Source organism: Miniopterus schreibersii (assembly GCF_964146895.1).
Source record: "Miniopterus schreibersii genome assembly, chromosome: X".
In the NCBI taxonomy this organism is placed as follows: Eukaryota; Metazoa; Chordata; class Mammalia; order Chiroptera; family Miniopteridae; genus Miniopterus; species Miniopterus schreibersii.
In genome coordinates, this window is record NC_138104.1 from 6,695,089 (window position 1) to 6,710,857 (window position 15,769).

The 15,769-nt window shown below is 39.3% G+C and overlaps 1 protein-coding gene and 1 pseudogene across 3 annotated transcripts in view; one reads left to right on the forward strand and one right to left on the reverse strand.

Moving 5' to 3' along the window:
• The window catches only part of FHL1 (four and a half LIM domains 1), a 60,256-nt gene that overhangs the window by 35,462 nt on the left and 9,025 nt on the right, over positions 1 to 15,769 (reverse strand). For both annotated transcript variants that reach the window (XM_081125708.1, XM_081125710.1), the window contains exon 2: positions 2,632 to 2,702. The gene's annotated coding sequence lies outside the window, so the exon portion shown is untranslated. The remainder of the gene's footprint in view (positions 1 to 2,631; positions 2,703 to 15,769) is intronic.
• On the forward strand, positions 13,332 to 14,246 carry LOC308551226 (ribosome biogenesis protein NSA2 homolog pseudogene; annotated as a pseudogene). Its single transcript has one exon. The product of its transcript is annotated as a ribosome biogenesis protein NSA2 homolog pseudogene (transcript).

Sequence of the window (15,769 nt, forward strand, 5' to 3'; positions counted from 1 at the left end):
AAGCAAATCGATTTCAGTCAACCTCATCTGCAAAAGGGAAAATAATCATCTAGGGATGTCCTACACTTGAAGAACATCAGACTAAAATGTATTATTCTTTTTGTTTTGCTCACTCCTACACTCCTGGTGTGGTACATAGTAGGGCTGAATGAATGAATGAAAGGAAGGAAGAAAGATCGCAAGATACAACTGCATTGTGGCTTTGAACTCTTTTACATCAATCCTATATATTTCTGTCCTGGTGAAACAGAATTTAACAGATTATATTTAATAACTCGGCTGAGAAACTCACTGCTCTAAAAGAAACCCAAGTTTTGGTAAAATTAAAGATATCATTGGCGTCTTCTTAATATAAAACCACTTCAAAACTGTATTCAAAAAGCTTCAATTAAAAGGTTCCATTTTAGGAGTACAGTCTTGTACACATAGTTTCTATCAAAGTTTTTTTTCTTTAAAAATTTTTTTATTGACTTTTTTAGAGAGAGGGAGGGGGGAACATCGATGTGAGAGAGAAACGTCAATTGGTTGCCTACTGGACATGCCCGAAATGGGGATTGAACCCACAACCTGGGTATGTGGTCTGACCAGAAATCAAACCCACCCCCTTCTGGTGTATGGGATGACACTCAACCAACTGAGCCACACCAGCCAGGGCTTAAATTTTTTTAAATTAAATTTATTGGGGTGACTGGTTAATAAGAATAGGTTTCAAGTGTATAAATCTACGATACATTATCTGTATATTGAAGTTTTCTACCGATGAGGTTTGTCCAAGTGGCAGATTGCTGTGGAATGACTAAGGGCAAACAATGCACATGAATGGCCAAGTTTTACCTAGCCAGCATTTCCAACTAAATGGATGGGGAGATGCTTTCCCCTTCTGCATATCTCCTTGAACAACCTAGTCTCTGTTTCCATGGGGAAATTAAAATAAGAGCTGTGAAAGGGCTCAGAGCTAACATCTTTGCTCTTTAGACAGAGCACAGTGCTTTCCACCTGCACTGGGAAGGGTTCCTCAGAGGAGGGTAAGAGAGTCATAACCTCCAGCTTGAGCCGAAGCAGTTCTGCTTGGTGTTCTCTATTGGGGTTAGACCTAAGGTTTTATTGGAAAACAGGTTTCTATCATTTTAAAAAAAACTTTGAACACGTTTTAGGTAAAGGTCAAGGATGATAGGGCTTAGACTCAAAGACGGAAGAGTCCATCTCTGGCAGCTGAGAGAAACTGCCTAGTCTTCTGTCACTGGGCCAGGATAAAGCCCTGGGCCCTAGGAAGGACTTCCGACCTCTACCATAATTGATGACATTGAAAAAATTCTGATTAAACACTTCTAAAGATAAGTCCTACTTTTTTTACTCTTAAGGTTTAATAATATTTAGGTATTTGAATATATATATATATTTTAATTTGTGAATTATTCTGCAATAAGTAGATTTAACAAATTCAACTGTTGCCACCTAGTAAGCATCTACCCTAACTGAAATACTAAGGACCTAATGTTAAATGTGGAACTGTGCATGGAGGCAGGGCAGGGTGGAGGGGAAGACAAAAACCTGTTGATGGCCCTGGCCTTTGTGGCTCAGTGGTTGAGCGTCATCCCATGCACCAAAGGGTCACTGGTTTAATTCCCAGTCAGGGCACATACCCGGGTTACAGGCTTGATCCCTAGTAGGGGGCATGCAGGAGGCAGCCAATCAGTGTTTCTCTCTCAACATCGATGTTTCTCTCTCCCTCTTTCTTTTTCCTCTCTGAAATCAATAAAAACATATTTTTTTTAAAAAACACACCTGTTGATGGATGAAACTGGAAATCCTGGTTGGTCTGGTGCTGGCAAATGTTATATCCTCTCTCATAAATGCATGGAGACTGGGGCACAAAAGGAGAGGGACCAGGGCCTCTTCCATTCTGCGTGGATGAACCATCTTTGAGATTACCTCCTTTCATTATTTTCAAAGGTGAGTATCCAGTCTCTCAAAGAGAGAAATGGGTAACCCTGGATCATCGTGGAGAAGACATAAGCCACCATGGCTAGGTAAAGAGGACAGAGGACACCAATCCAATGTGTTAAATGAAAAGGCTGGTCAATCTGGCTGCTCCCACCAGTGCGGCAGTGCTCTGAACTTGAGTACTAATTAGAAAAAAAAAACCTTCTGACCCATGTTAATGTAACCTAATGGAAGCATTCTTTGGCATTCTTACCATCAGATTTTACAGAGGCATCCTGCACCTCAGCTCCTTTCACTGACAGTTGACTGGGTCAGCCCAATCTCCTCACAGTGTCAGCAAGAATCCTTTCCCTTCAGCCCAGTATTTGCTCCATGCAGCTTTCCTGCTCCCTACTGTTCATGCTGTGACATGAGCAGATCTTTATTTTCAAACAGACCTAAACAGTTTTGTTGTGCTTGGCACATTCACTTTTCATGCCCCCAAATTAAAAGCAAATGAGTTTTTCCCCCCTTGAAAAGGCATTCCCCAGAGAGCTAATATTTAGGGTAAGCAGTGATAATGGTTGGGTCAATTAAAATGAACCCTTTTAAAACTACTGTACACATAAAGCTCTTCATACAATGTCAACCCTAACACTACAAATTGGAAGGCTGGAGATCAGTGTAAGAACAATTAGTAGTACTTACCTCACACTGGATGTGTGGACAATGGGATGTATTCGGCAAGGGCTGGATATCGTCAACAACTTCCAATGTGCCTAAGTCAGGAAAAAATGAAAATCAAGAGGCAAAGTTACCTTTTCAGAAAAGTTTGAAATTCTAAAAAAAAAGATCAACTTCCTTTGAAATGGCTCATGGTAATGCATTCTACTTTGTATTTATTACCCTTAAATTTAAAGGAAAACTGCCAAGATGTTCTGCATATTTCCCCAAATGTCTGTTTATCATATAACATTCTCACCGGCAGTGGACCTGGCCACTTCATTATCAAGCTGGATTAGCACAAACACTCAGCATTGTTAGTGGAGTGAGCTCATGGCCTATTTTGGTTTTAAATTAACATTTGGCAATCACCCGGGTAATCAAAACAAATGACTCAGTCATTTAGAATAGATTTATTAGTTGAGCCTTTCCCCCTTCTTTTTAACATCTTTAGAATATTTTGCCATAGGAGGGCTCAGATCCAGACAGAATGTAGAGCACAAGTCACCAGAGGAATATTTAGAGGTGTTGCCATGGAGATGAGGTGCCCTGTGACCGCTGAAGTTATCTCCAATCAACAATAGGATTGGGATGCAGGCTGGTGGGCAGGCGCATCCCAGTGCGGATGGTTCCACATCACATCACTAGGAAACAGGTGTGCCCTGTGCTTTTTCCATCAGGGCACAAAGACAGTACACCCCGACCTGCTGCCCTACCCACAGGCATGGTCATCCCCCTTATTACCGGCCCCTCTCATTATTCAGAAAGGACTGGCTGGGGCTAAGGAGAGAGGAAGTTTGATCACTGTATTATCCCCAATGTGTGAAATCCTGAAGCTCATACCAAAAGCACTTTTATATCAACTGTGAAATGTTCACAGAGCAAATGAAATCTGAGGAAAAGACAGCTCTGTAACAGAAGGGCCCACTGCTGTAATCCCATGCCCAGAACAGTGCCTGGCATACAGAAGTATCTACCAAATGAAACTGGGCAAAGATAAACCAAGAATTATAACCAGGCTCGTAACTGCCCCCCACTTGCCCCCAACCAACTGTTTATTGTTTCCAGTATGACCATCAAACAAGCAGTGGTTAGAGATTTTGATATTCATTTATCCTCACCCGAGGACATGTTTATTGATCTTTAGAGAGAGAAGGACAGGGGAGAGAGAGCAAAAGAGATAGCAATGTGAGAGAGAAACATCAATTGGTTGCCTTCTGTATGCACCCCGACCAGAGATCAAATCTGCAACCTAGATATGTGCCCTGACCAGGAATTGAACTTGCAACCTTTTGGTGTACAGATGACACTCTAACCAACTGAGCAACCTGGCCAGGGACAGAGACTTTTAAAAATGTTAACATGACCTCCTGGTTCATAGGCATGGCTCAGTGGTTGAACGTCAACCTATGAACCAGGAGGTCAAGGTTGGATTCCCAGTCAGGACACATGCCCGGGTTTCAGGCTCAATCCCCAGCAGGGGGCATGCAGGAGGCAGCAGATCAATGACTCATCATTGATGTTTCTCTCTCTCTCACTCCCTTCTTCTCTCTGAAATCAATAAAAACATATTTTATAAATAAATAAATCAATGTTAATGTGCTGGAAAATAAATAGCTGGTTCAGTTAGCTCAATAGGCTAATGGGTTCCTGTTTAGAGATATTAATGACAGCTTTCATTGTTAAAGGTACCTCTTCAGAACTCAAAACGGACAAGTCTGCTGACTACAGAGTCAGGGTTCTTGTCTACCAGGTCAAAAGTCCAGAGGAAAACGAATTTGTGCCAGCAGTGAAGAGCCAACCTTCACAAGCTTATCCTTAAGTAGAAAGAATATTTTCATATACTATCATATGAATATGTATTACTTGTTTCATATTATGACTCCTTTGTCCTACAGGACTTCAAGTTTCTTGGTTGCAGGGACAGAATTCCTTATTTCTTTTCTATCTCTCATACTTAGCATGGTTTGTATATACAAAAGTCTTTTTCTCGGTCTCATCTCCCACTACCCACATCCTACTCATATGGAAATCAAAGTGCCACACCCCTCCTGCAGCTGCAGCAAGAATGCAGCATGGCACAGCTGTTCACAGCAAGGGTGCCAGAGTCTGAATGCCTAGGTTCAAATACTGCCCCCACCTCATACTAGCTGTACAACCTCACTCTCAGCCGCACAATGGTAACGCACAGAGGTTCTGTAAAGTGGTAAGAGGGCACTATATGTAAAGTACTTAACAGTGCCTCACACATAAAAGGTACTCACTGCATATCAGATCTATAGTTATCATTATAATTATAGCAGGTGCAGAGTAAAAATGTTATCAAACTTGGATAATGATGTCATATGCTACTGTCACAATGCTTGGCACCAAATATATCCCTCTTTAGATTCAACCCAACTTAAATTTCCAACTTAAATCCATCACACTCTAGATTTAGTATACTGTACTATTTTATTTTACACACCCTTCTGGAACCGATATTTTTCCTGGCAATGGATTTGATACATACTGGGTTCTACTTGAAGGAATCCAGCTCTCCACTTAAAGAACCAGAATAGCTTCTTCCCTAAGACCCTAAACCTGCCAGTATTTTCCCTGCCTTATCTCTATCTGCTCCCCATCTCTACAAGTTCAGGCTTTGAGGGGCCCCTGGCAGGTCCGGGGTACCAGAGAACTTGTCTTCCGGTAACCACAACAGGACTGGCTCTCTTCCTTTCAGAGGAAGTCCTTGCATGTCATGCTCCCTGACACCCGCCAGAGGGCAGAAGAGAAAGGCCCAAAGGCTAAGCAGGCAGAGCTCTCACATTGGGGTCTAACTTGGGGCCTTGCCAGGGGAGTCTTAGGTTCCATAGCTCATAGTTTCATCAAGAACTAGACCACAAGAATGATAAAAACTGACAGCAAGATTTTAATAGCATTTGTAGTTCTGTTTCACTTTATGGTCTGTGCTAGTGTGTCCCACTTAACACTTAGTTGGGTTGGGAAGATGGAGACACTCATGGCAGGTAGAACTGTATATACTTTTGAGTCTGCAATGTGTAATTGTATGCTTCTGACAGACATAATACAAACTGTGTTAACAATATTGCGCAAGTCAAAGAATTAAAAAAAACGCCAAAAAAAACCCAAAAACCAGAACAGCAGCCAAACACACTGGGTAAAATGTGATGACAGCAAATAATCCAAAATAAAACCCAAACACTTTAGGGGCAGTCATGCTTTTAAATAAATCATGCTAATCTTATCCCACCCTGACAGAATTAATAAGTGAAATTAGACAGATCATTTATATTATTCCAGAAGAAGCCAGTAGCTATGTTCTTGTCACATTTAGCATACACAATCATTCTCCTTCAGGTTTAACAATAGTACTGTGGTCACAGACACTGGTGACCCTAGCACTACTGTCAGTCAAGCTTAAATGGTCCCCATATCACCAACCAATTGGGTGAATTATGTGAAAAAATACAATCCAGAGACAACAGCGGTTTGAATGACCCTAAAAGACCAATTTAATCAATCAAAGTGGATAAGCCCCACAGAAGCATTGTCCCCTTTCAATTCTTTGACTGTGACTGTCATGGCAACCACCTAAGAAACCAAAGAGCGGTGAACCCCAGATATCTTTTTTTTTAATCTTTATTGATTTCAGAGAGAGAAAGAGAGAGGGAGAGAGAGAGATAGAAACATCAGTGATGAGAGAGTCATTGATAGGATGCCCCCTGCACGCCCTCTATTGGGGATCGAGCCCGCTAATGGGGCATGTGCCCTGACCTGGAATCAAACCATGATCTCCGGGATCAAAGGTTGATGCTCAACCACTGAGCCATACCTGGCCGGGCCCAAATATCTTCTTAATTAGGTACACTTTTGATGGTAACAGGTGACTTAGACTTCTCATTTTTCCTACTTTAATTCAAATACTTACACTATGGTAGTCAGAAACAGTGGCTTACGCACCTTTCCAAACACATTTTAAATGTTACCACAAAATTCAATAATTAATACAAATGAGATGGCTACTGATCCTTTATTTTAGCAGAAGAACTGGTAAACTGGCTCTCATTCGGCAAAATAATTTATTGGCGTAAATAAATGGTTCAGATGATAGATGCCTCATTTTTAATAATTTCAACATAATCGAGATCTGAAAAAAACTATCAAATATTTAACAATCTCTTAATAAATAAACAAAAAACAAAAGGCTATTATGTTATATAATAAAATCTAATTTTGTGTCCTTATATTAAGATTTAGTCTAGAGTATATCTGGCGATGTGTATCAGGTGATATACTCTATATTATGTCTAGAAGACCATCTATTCCACACAATTTTCTACATTTATTTTATATGATATAACCATAATATTCTTCACAATTTGGAAGAGAAAGGTTTATCCTTATTCAGTTGGAGAAAAGACATGTTATTTTTTAAAAGGTGTATCTACTAGATACACTACACGTTTAAAGTTGTGATCAGTCTAGATTTCCCCCTGGATTTTTAGTTTCTTCAGAAAACTAGAAAGTATACAGGTTTACCAAAGTTAGAGTGGTGAGCCATTTTTAAACCTTGCATTGGAATACAGGAAACCCTTTAAAATATGGGATTTGCTTTTATAGGTTTCCAAACTAGTAAATGAAAGGTATCTTTCCTCCTGGATATGGCACGACCTACAAATTCAGTGCCCCCATGATGCCCAATAAACACTAAGGAACTCTTTTGATGGGTCATTTCTGGATGCAAATTTAAATAATTTTTTGGTCAAAAGGGGGGATAAGCAATAAAATATATTTGTTTATTTTTTGACTGGAGTAATAAAACATTGAGAATAATTTTGCAACAAAAGGGACTACATCATACTATAAAAGCTTCTACATAGCAAAGGAAACCGTTTAGAAAAGGAAAAGACAACCTACTGAATGGGGGAAAATATTTTCAAATCATATATCTGATAAAGGGCTAATATCCAAAACACAGATTTGGGCAAAAGTAGGTTTATAGTTGTTCACATAGAAAATAATACAATAATTAATAAATAATAATTCAAGAATAAACTGTTTTGTGTACTCACAACTGTAAACCTACTTTTGCCCCACCCTGTATATAAAGAACTCATAAGACCCAATGGCAAAAACAAAACAAAACAAAGAAACAAAACAAAAAGAAAACCAATCTGATTAAAAAATGGGCAGAAGGTCTGAAGAGGTATTTTTCCCCCCAAAAAACCAACAACCATACAGATGGCCAATCTACATAGATGATGCAAATTAAAACCACAATGAGATAGGATAGCACCTCACACCTGTCAGAATGGCTATCATCAATAAACCCACAAACAACAAGTGTTGTTGAGGATGTGGAGAAAAGGGAGCCCTTGTGCACTGTCTGGTGGGAATGCTGATTGGTGCAGCCATTGTAGAAAATATTACGGTGGTTCCTCAAAATATAAAACTAGAACTACCATATAATCTAGCTTTTCCACTTCTGGGTATTTATCCAAAGAAACTAAAAACACATGCCTGGCCGGGCATGGCTCAGCGGTTGAGCATCGACCTAGGATCCAGGCGATTGGGGTTCAATTCCAGGTCAGGGCACATGCCCGGGTTGTAGGCTCAATCAATGACTCTCTCATCATTGATGTTTCTATCTCTCTCTCTCCCTCTCCTTTCCTCTCTCTGAAATCAATAAAGATATATTTAAAAAAAAAACAAACTAAAAACACAAACTCAAAAAAATATATATACCCCTATGTTCATTGAAACGTTATTTACAATAGTAATGATACAGAAATCAGTGGATAAAAATTGTGATATATATAGTGGAGTATTATTCAGCTAAAAAAGAAATAAAAATCTTGCCATTTTTGATAACATAGATGGACTTCAAGGATATTATTCTAAGCAAAATTAGTCAGATAAAGACAAATACCATACAATCTCTCTTATGTGTGTAATCTAAAATAAAACAAAACAGAAAATAAAACAAAACAAAAACCAAGTGCATATATACAGAGAACAGACTGGTGGTTGCCAGAGGCAGGAGGGTGTAAGAAATGGATAAAGAGGGTCAAAAGGCTTTTAAAAAGACTATTTTTCTGTGTATGTTGTTGCATAATTGCTGGCTAATGAGCTTTATGAGACTAAAGTAAAATAGAAAAAGTAAAAAAATAATAAAACATCAAGAATACTTTCAAAAGCTGTCAATAACAGAATAGAGGAAACTAAAATTATCAGGAATTAGGAGCAAATGGGAACAATGCAAAATCCAGCAAGAAAAATGGAGAAGCAAATATTTGCTAAAGTCAAAAGGTAAAACCTTGAAATTCTTGTCCTTTGCCCTAATGTTCAATGGTATTTTTGTTTTGTTTTTAAAATAGGGAGATTGATGTCCTTTCAATGACAATTACAACAGCTCCCAAATAAAACAAATGATAAAATAAAAATTCAGTTAACTGACTGATAGGTTTGAATTGGTCACTGCCAAGTTTACAACTTTCCCACAACTCCAAGCATTCTTTTGTTAGAGAAACAGGGTTTTTGCCCCCCTGCCATGATGAACTTGAGTAGTTTTCTGGGTGACTGCAATTTTGTATTTTTATGCAACTCACTGAGGAACACCCATCCCCCAAATTAGAACTCCTAAATCAAAGTAATGGGGGACAAAAAATAAGTACAGCTCCATAAAACGTGACAATTCTGATTGCACTGGCTGTCCCAGAAGTCTGAGAGGAACTCCTGAGTTAAACGCATTCTAACACTGTCCCTCACTGCTACATCCCGTCCATTTTGTCCGGCAAAAGAGCTTTCATACTTTCTTTCTTCCTTCCTTATAATCTCAGTTCTACAATGCTAATTTAGCCCATTATCAGTTCACACCTAGACTACTTCATCAGACTTAACTCTGGACATACTCCCTTCTTCATACAGCTGCCAGAATAATCTTTCAAACATCCCACTTTGCAAGTATCACTCCCTTTCCCCAAGACCTTCCTCCACTTGTAACCTAAAGGGCATTATTTCTAGCATGAAATTCAAGGCCTTCCAATCAGATCCGAACCCACTTTTCACCTCCCCCTATACTCAACTCTGGCCCTGGCTGACTCCATGCCTTTGAGGTTTGTCACCACTAGAGAATAACAGGAGCTCATGCCACCCTCCCCTAAACCAGTGATTCCCAAATTGGCTGCACCAGGGGAGCCAGAGCAACTAGTGATGCCTTGGGCACCTGAGGTTCCCCCAGATGAAACCAATGTGCAGCCAAGTTTGAGAACCACTGCCCCAATTCCTATAGCACAGTTGTCAAAGTATAGTGGGAATCAGAATCTCCTGGGGGTGAGGGGGCTGTTAAAACTGATTTCTGGGCCCCACCCATAGTCTTTCTGATTCAGTAGGTCTGGAGTGGGTCCATGAATTGGCATTTCTAGTAAGTTTCCAGGCGATGCTGATGCTGCTGGTCGAAGGACCCCACTTTGAGAACTGCTGCTCTATAGTTGTAATTACTATAATTATATAGTGTAAATACATGTACCATATACAGCAGGTCCTCAAATAATATCATTTCATTCAATGTTGTTTTGTTATGTGAGATGCTGTAGGAACTGAACCTCTCATTTCTATCAAATTAGCCTGTGGTAAAACTGGTTTCCTTATAGGTTGTTTTGCTTAAAGTCTCAGAACCTATCAAAAACATTAAGTGAGGACTTACTGTACATATAATAGTTATTATTATATGTACACATAATAAATAGTTATTATTATATGTACACTTTATTTAGCAAAACAGAATGTAACATGTTCTGCTAGTTTAACTTTTTAACACATTTGTTTATGAACCAATCCTCAGAATATTTTAGAGATTGTCTAGCCCAATTCCTCTTTTATAAACAGACTCGGAGAAGGGAAGTGATTTGCCCAAAGGATCTGAGGGTTATTGGCAGAACTTAGGCTAAGATTCAAAACTCCTGACTCCTCCTCTCCCTCAGTTCAATACTCTTTCCACCACATCCTTAATGCATCTCTAACAACTTCTCCAATTAGAATGGACATTCCTTGCTTGAAGAGATCACTTTTGTTTTTAATATTCCCCACAGCATCTAGCAAGCTGAGCAAAGTGCCTAGGACATAGAGTAAGCATTCAATAAATATTTATGGATTTCATTTTATGAAGTACTCAGCCTCATACTTTATAAGCTGGGTTTGGCACAGTGCTGGCAATTGGGCAGCTCTGCTTCAATCACTTAGCCACAGAGTAAATCCTTCACATCGGCATGCACATTGCTGATATCTGCTATAGGGACAATAGCTAGGATATAAGACAAATAAATTATAGGGGTTTTAAAAGTGGAAAGAATGGTAAGTTTATAAGGTGACACTATTCAACTCTCAAGTTGCGTTCAGAAAATGTTTATAACGTACCCTAAGTTCCATTTTATACCTAACAAAGCAGCACAGTGGTAAAAACCTGGCAGTTAGGGAAGTCTAAAGTACACTGCTTTGGTAGTTAAAATACTTAGACCAATGATCCCCTTTTTGTGGTGAGGCTCTTCTTGTTCCTTAACAGAAATTCCACAAGCAACTGCATTAAGGGTAAAGAGGAGGTAGGGAGGGAGATGAAGAGAAGCCAAAGGTCTGTGAGAAGCAGTTCAGTAAGCACAGGGGGCAAGAGACGTTGTCACATACCTGGCCTTGCATGCCATTGCCATTATACCTCCCCACACCATCCAGCTATTTCCAGCAGCTTCACTGGGAGGAGCATGACTATGCTCCGTCTCACAACTGACTAAGCCCATCTATACCTTACGATCTGGCCAGAGGGATAATTCTGCCATTGCTACAATGGACAGGAATTGCTGTATAATCAAGTCAGCTGCAGAACTCGGTATTAATCATGAAAGTGACCACAGGAATGCACTGGCTGTGCCACTATTTGGTTCACCACTGGCACAGAGTAACACGTGATCTTGGCAACTGAACAGAAATTGCCAGCCTCCATCATGGATTGTACCTCTAGGGAGGTTATTCTTGTCTTCTCTCTTTCTCCTCCCGCCCCCTCCCTCCATTAAAATTTGCTGCTTCTAAATGATGTAGGACCACATGTATAGTATAGTCAATCAGGCAAGCAGTGAAGCCAAGAAAAAATGCATAAAAATTTGTCTAATAACAGGTGTAACAATGAATATGCATAACAGATCCATACCTTAAAAATTACCTCTAATATACAAAATAAATTTTAATGCTCTGGCTAGTGTGGCTCAGTGGGAGCATCATCCTATACACCAAAAGGTGGTAGGTTCAATTCCTGGTGTCAGGGTGCTTACTTAGGTTTCAGGTTCGATCCCTGGTCTCTCTGGTCGGGGAAGGTATGGGAGGTAACCGATTGATGTTTCTCTCTCACATCAGTGTTTCTCTCTCTCTCTTTCCCTTCCTGTGTCTAAAATCAATTAAAAAAAATCCTCAAGTGAGGATCAAAAAAAAATGTTTTAATAAATTAAATAGGAACTCTATAACCAACTCCCTCCTTTATTAGTATTTTTTTCAGGTAACAGTATGAAGTTTTTCACCCTGGGTCCAATTACAGACCCAATGAACACATTCCATGAACAACCAAATCTCCCAAATATTCATTCCTTGAGTGATCACCCTCATTTATGTTCTAATCCTCAATACCTTGTCAGTTTTTTTCTCTTCTGATGATTTTAACATCACCATAAGATTTGTTTATCTCCCTCAGTCTCAACAACCCTCTCAGATCCAATCTCCCACCCTCTTGTGTAAGTACATAAAGATGATACACCAATGCACAGAAAATTCCCTCTGAATCTGTTTGAAATCTTTGGGAAAGCTCGTGGGATAGGATCATCACTGCATAATAATACACACACACACACACACACACACACACACACACACATATTAGCTGGAGGTACTAATATATATACCGCTGTAAAATATTTACCCTCATTTTTCATTTTTTACTTTACAAATAGACATGAAATAAATTTCAGGTTGTTATTTGTCCTGTTCTTGAGGAATTTGACATCTCGTTACAACTACCTCAAAAGAACATACACTGCTTTTCTATTTATCAGAGCTATTTCTCTCTTGGCTGTAATTTCCTTCGATCCAAGTATGTAATGAAGCTATTTTAAAAGGATGTTGTAGTTTACTTGCAGGCAAATTGTTAAGTACTAATCTCTAGAAAATCAGGATAGTATTATTTGATCTTAAACATAGAGAAGAAAATTGCATTTTGGATATAAATATGGTCTTTGGATAGAGAAGGATCCAAAAATTTTCAAATCTAAGTTTAAAAAGTGGCTCTCACACAAAAGCAGCTCAGTGGTTGCCTGGGGTCATGGGCTGAGGGAAGAATGTACTGTAAAAGCAGGCCTGAGGAAACTTTTGAGGGAGTGATAAAAATATTCTACATCCTGATTGTGGCAGTGGTTTCATGGGTATATATATCTACCAAAACTCAGCAAATTAAATGCTTTAAGTAAATGCAGTTTATTTTATGTAAACATTACTCAGTAAACCTGATATTAACATTTCACAATGTACATGTATCCCAAATCTTCACAATGTACCCTTCAAAATTATATTTGTTAATTATTCTTTAATAAAGTGGGGGTAGGAGCAGATATTTAAAAAGTGGCTTGCTTTTCCTGTCGCGAGTTGCCAAGAGTTGGTCCTCGGGTCTCTGAGATCCGAGGATCAAGAGCTCCTTTGCACCCAGAGGACTGCGCTCGGGGGGCTGGCAGCCGCAACCATGCCACAAAATGAGTCTATTGAGTTACACCGTAAGCGCTATGGATACCGTTTGGATTACCATGAGAAAAAGAGAAAGAAGGAAGGTTGAGAGACTCATGAACGTTCAAAGAAGGCAAAAAAAATGATTGGTCTGAAGGCTAAGCTCTACCATAAACAGCGCCATGTTGAGAAAATACAAATGAAAAAGACTATCAAGATCCACGAGAAGAGAAACACTAGACAGAAGAATGATGAGAAGACTCCACAGGGAGCAGTACCTGCGTATCTACTGGACAGAGAGGGACAGTCCCGAGCTAAAGTACTTTCCAATATGATTAAGCAAAAACGAAAAGAGAAAGTGGGAAAATGGGAAGTCCCTCTGCCCAAAGTTCGTGCCCCGGGAGAAACAGAGGTATTAAAAGTTATTCGAACAGGAAAGAGAAAGAAAAAAGTGTGGAAGAGAATGGTTATTAAAGTCTGCTTTATTGGAGATGGCTTTACTAGAAAACCACCTAAATATGAAAGATTCATTAGGCCAGTGGGCTTACGTTTAGTAACACATCCTGAACTGAAAGCTACCTTTTGCCTGCCAATATCTGGTGTAAAGAAGAATCCCTCATCCCTACTTTATACAACTTTGGGTGTCATTACCAAAGGTACTGTCTTCGAAGTGAATGTGAGCGAGTTGGGCCTTGTGACACAAGGAGGCAAGGTTATCTGGGTAAAATATGCCCAGGTTACCAACAATCCTGAAAATGATGGATGCATAAATGCAGTCTTACTTGTGTGAGAGCAGTTTTATACAAGTAACTCATTATAATTATTGAAGACTATGCGCCAATCAGGAAGTTTCTGGGTACTATCTCACAGCTTACGTGTCTGCAGTCATCAATAGAACTATTTATTCTATTGTAAAGAACATTAAAATGGTCCAGTTTTACTAAATAAATAAATAAATAAATTAATTAATTAATTAAATAAAATAAAAAGTGGCTTTAACAAAGGGTGACTGCTTATCTATAGATCAGCAACTTTCAACCGGTGTGCAGCAAGAATTTTTAAAGCATGCAATACCTGACTATTGAGTCAGGGGTGCTGACTTCCTTTTCCTTAGGCTGTCAAAAAAAATGACAAGAGCCAACACAAAAATAGCCATCTGGTATGAATGAATCAAAATTATATACCTTTTTTTTTTTTTTTGTCAGATTGGCAAAAAATGTATTTTGGGGGGGTGCAAAATTTTAGTAATTAGTTTATGTGTGCCATGAGATGAAAAAGGTTTAAAATTGCTGCTATAGATGCAAGTATAGACTTTCACCACCTGTTAGCTTAGCTGTTTGGTTTCTTTCCTTAGTGCGGTTACGTGTGCTTACTACACTGGAAAATTCCTTCCCAGTTCCTTCACAAAGAGGTGGAGCTTCAGGTGCACAGCATAGTGGTTAGGGTATCCATTAGTGAGGCAGATTAAAAACAAGGTTGTATAAAAATCTTAAGCCAAGTTGCAGTATGGATGTGCTTAGCAGAGTCTCATGGGCCACACATGAAATAAACAACTGTTGTTTACCTGCAGCCAGCATTTGAAAGAATATTCCAACATCAAATCCTAAATGTGTGACCATCATCACTTTTGTTTTTGGCTTTGAAACGCAAGAGACTTTTAATAATACAAGTTGTCTAACAACCAAATTCAATTTCGGTTGATCAAAATTTTGAACAAGCCAAAAAAAAAAGACAGAGAGAGAGGCAGAACTTCTTGTGGCCTAGAAAGGAATAGTCCTAGGATGTGAAAACTTTAATTGATCCTGGCATCTGGAGATGTAGATTCTCTGACAAGGAACTGACAGTGTCTCAGAAGCTGTCTGGCTGAGGACTTTATCGTTTCAAGCATTTAAAACTACAATGTTTTACAGGGCATTTCTTAGAAACTGTTGAAAAACTTTTTTTTTTATTTTTAATTTAGACATCTAAATCCACTACTGTGGCTTAGTGATATAAACATTTTTGAGACTTTATAATTCATGTGTGTGTATCTTTGTTTGCCTGTGTATACTCTTTAGTCTCTAAGAAATGGGAAGGGGGATACCTGTTACTTCAGTTCACCTGGCCACATGAGATGCCCAATGATTTTGTCTATAGGCAGACACTAACAATCAGTTTCACAAGCAAGAATGATATGTAGCTCAGCCGGTGTGGCTCAGTAGTTGACTGTCACCCAAGAACCAAGAGGTCACTGGTTCAATTCCGTCAGGGCACATGCCTAGGTTGCTGGCTCAATCCCTGGTAGGGGGTATACAGGAGGCAGCCAATCGATGTTCTGCTCTCACATCGATGTTTCCCTCTTCCTCTCCCTTCCCCTCTCTCTAAACCTGCC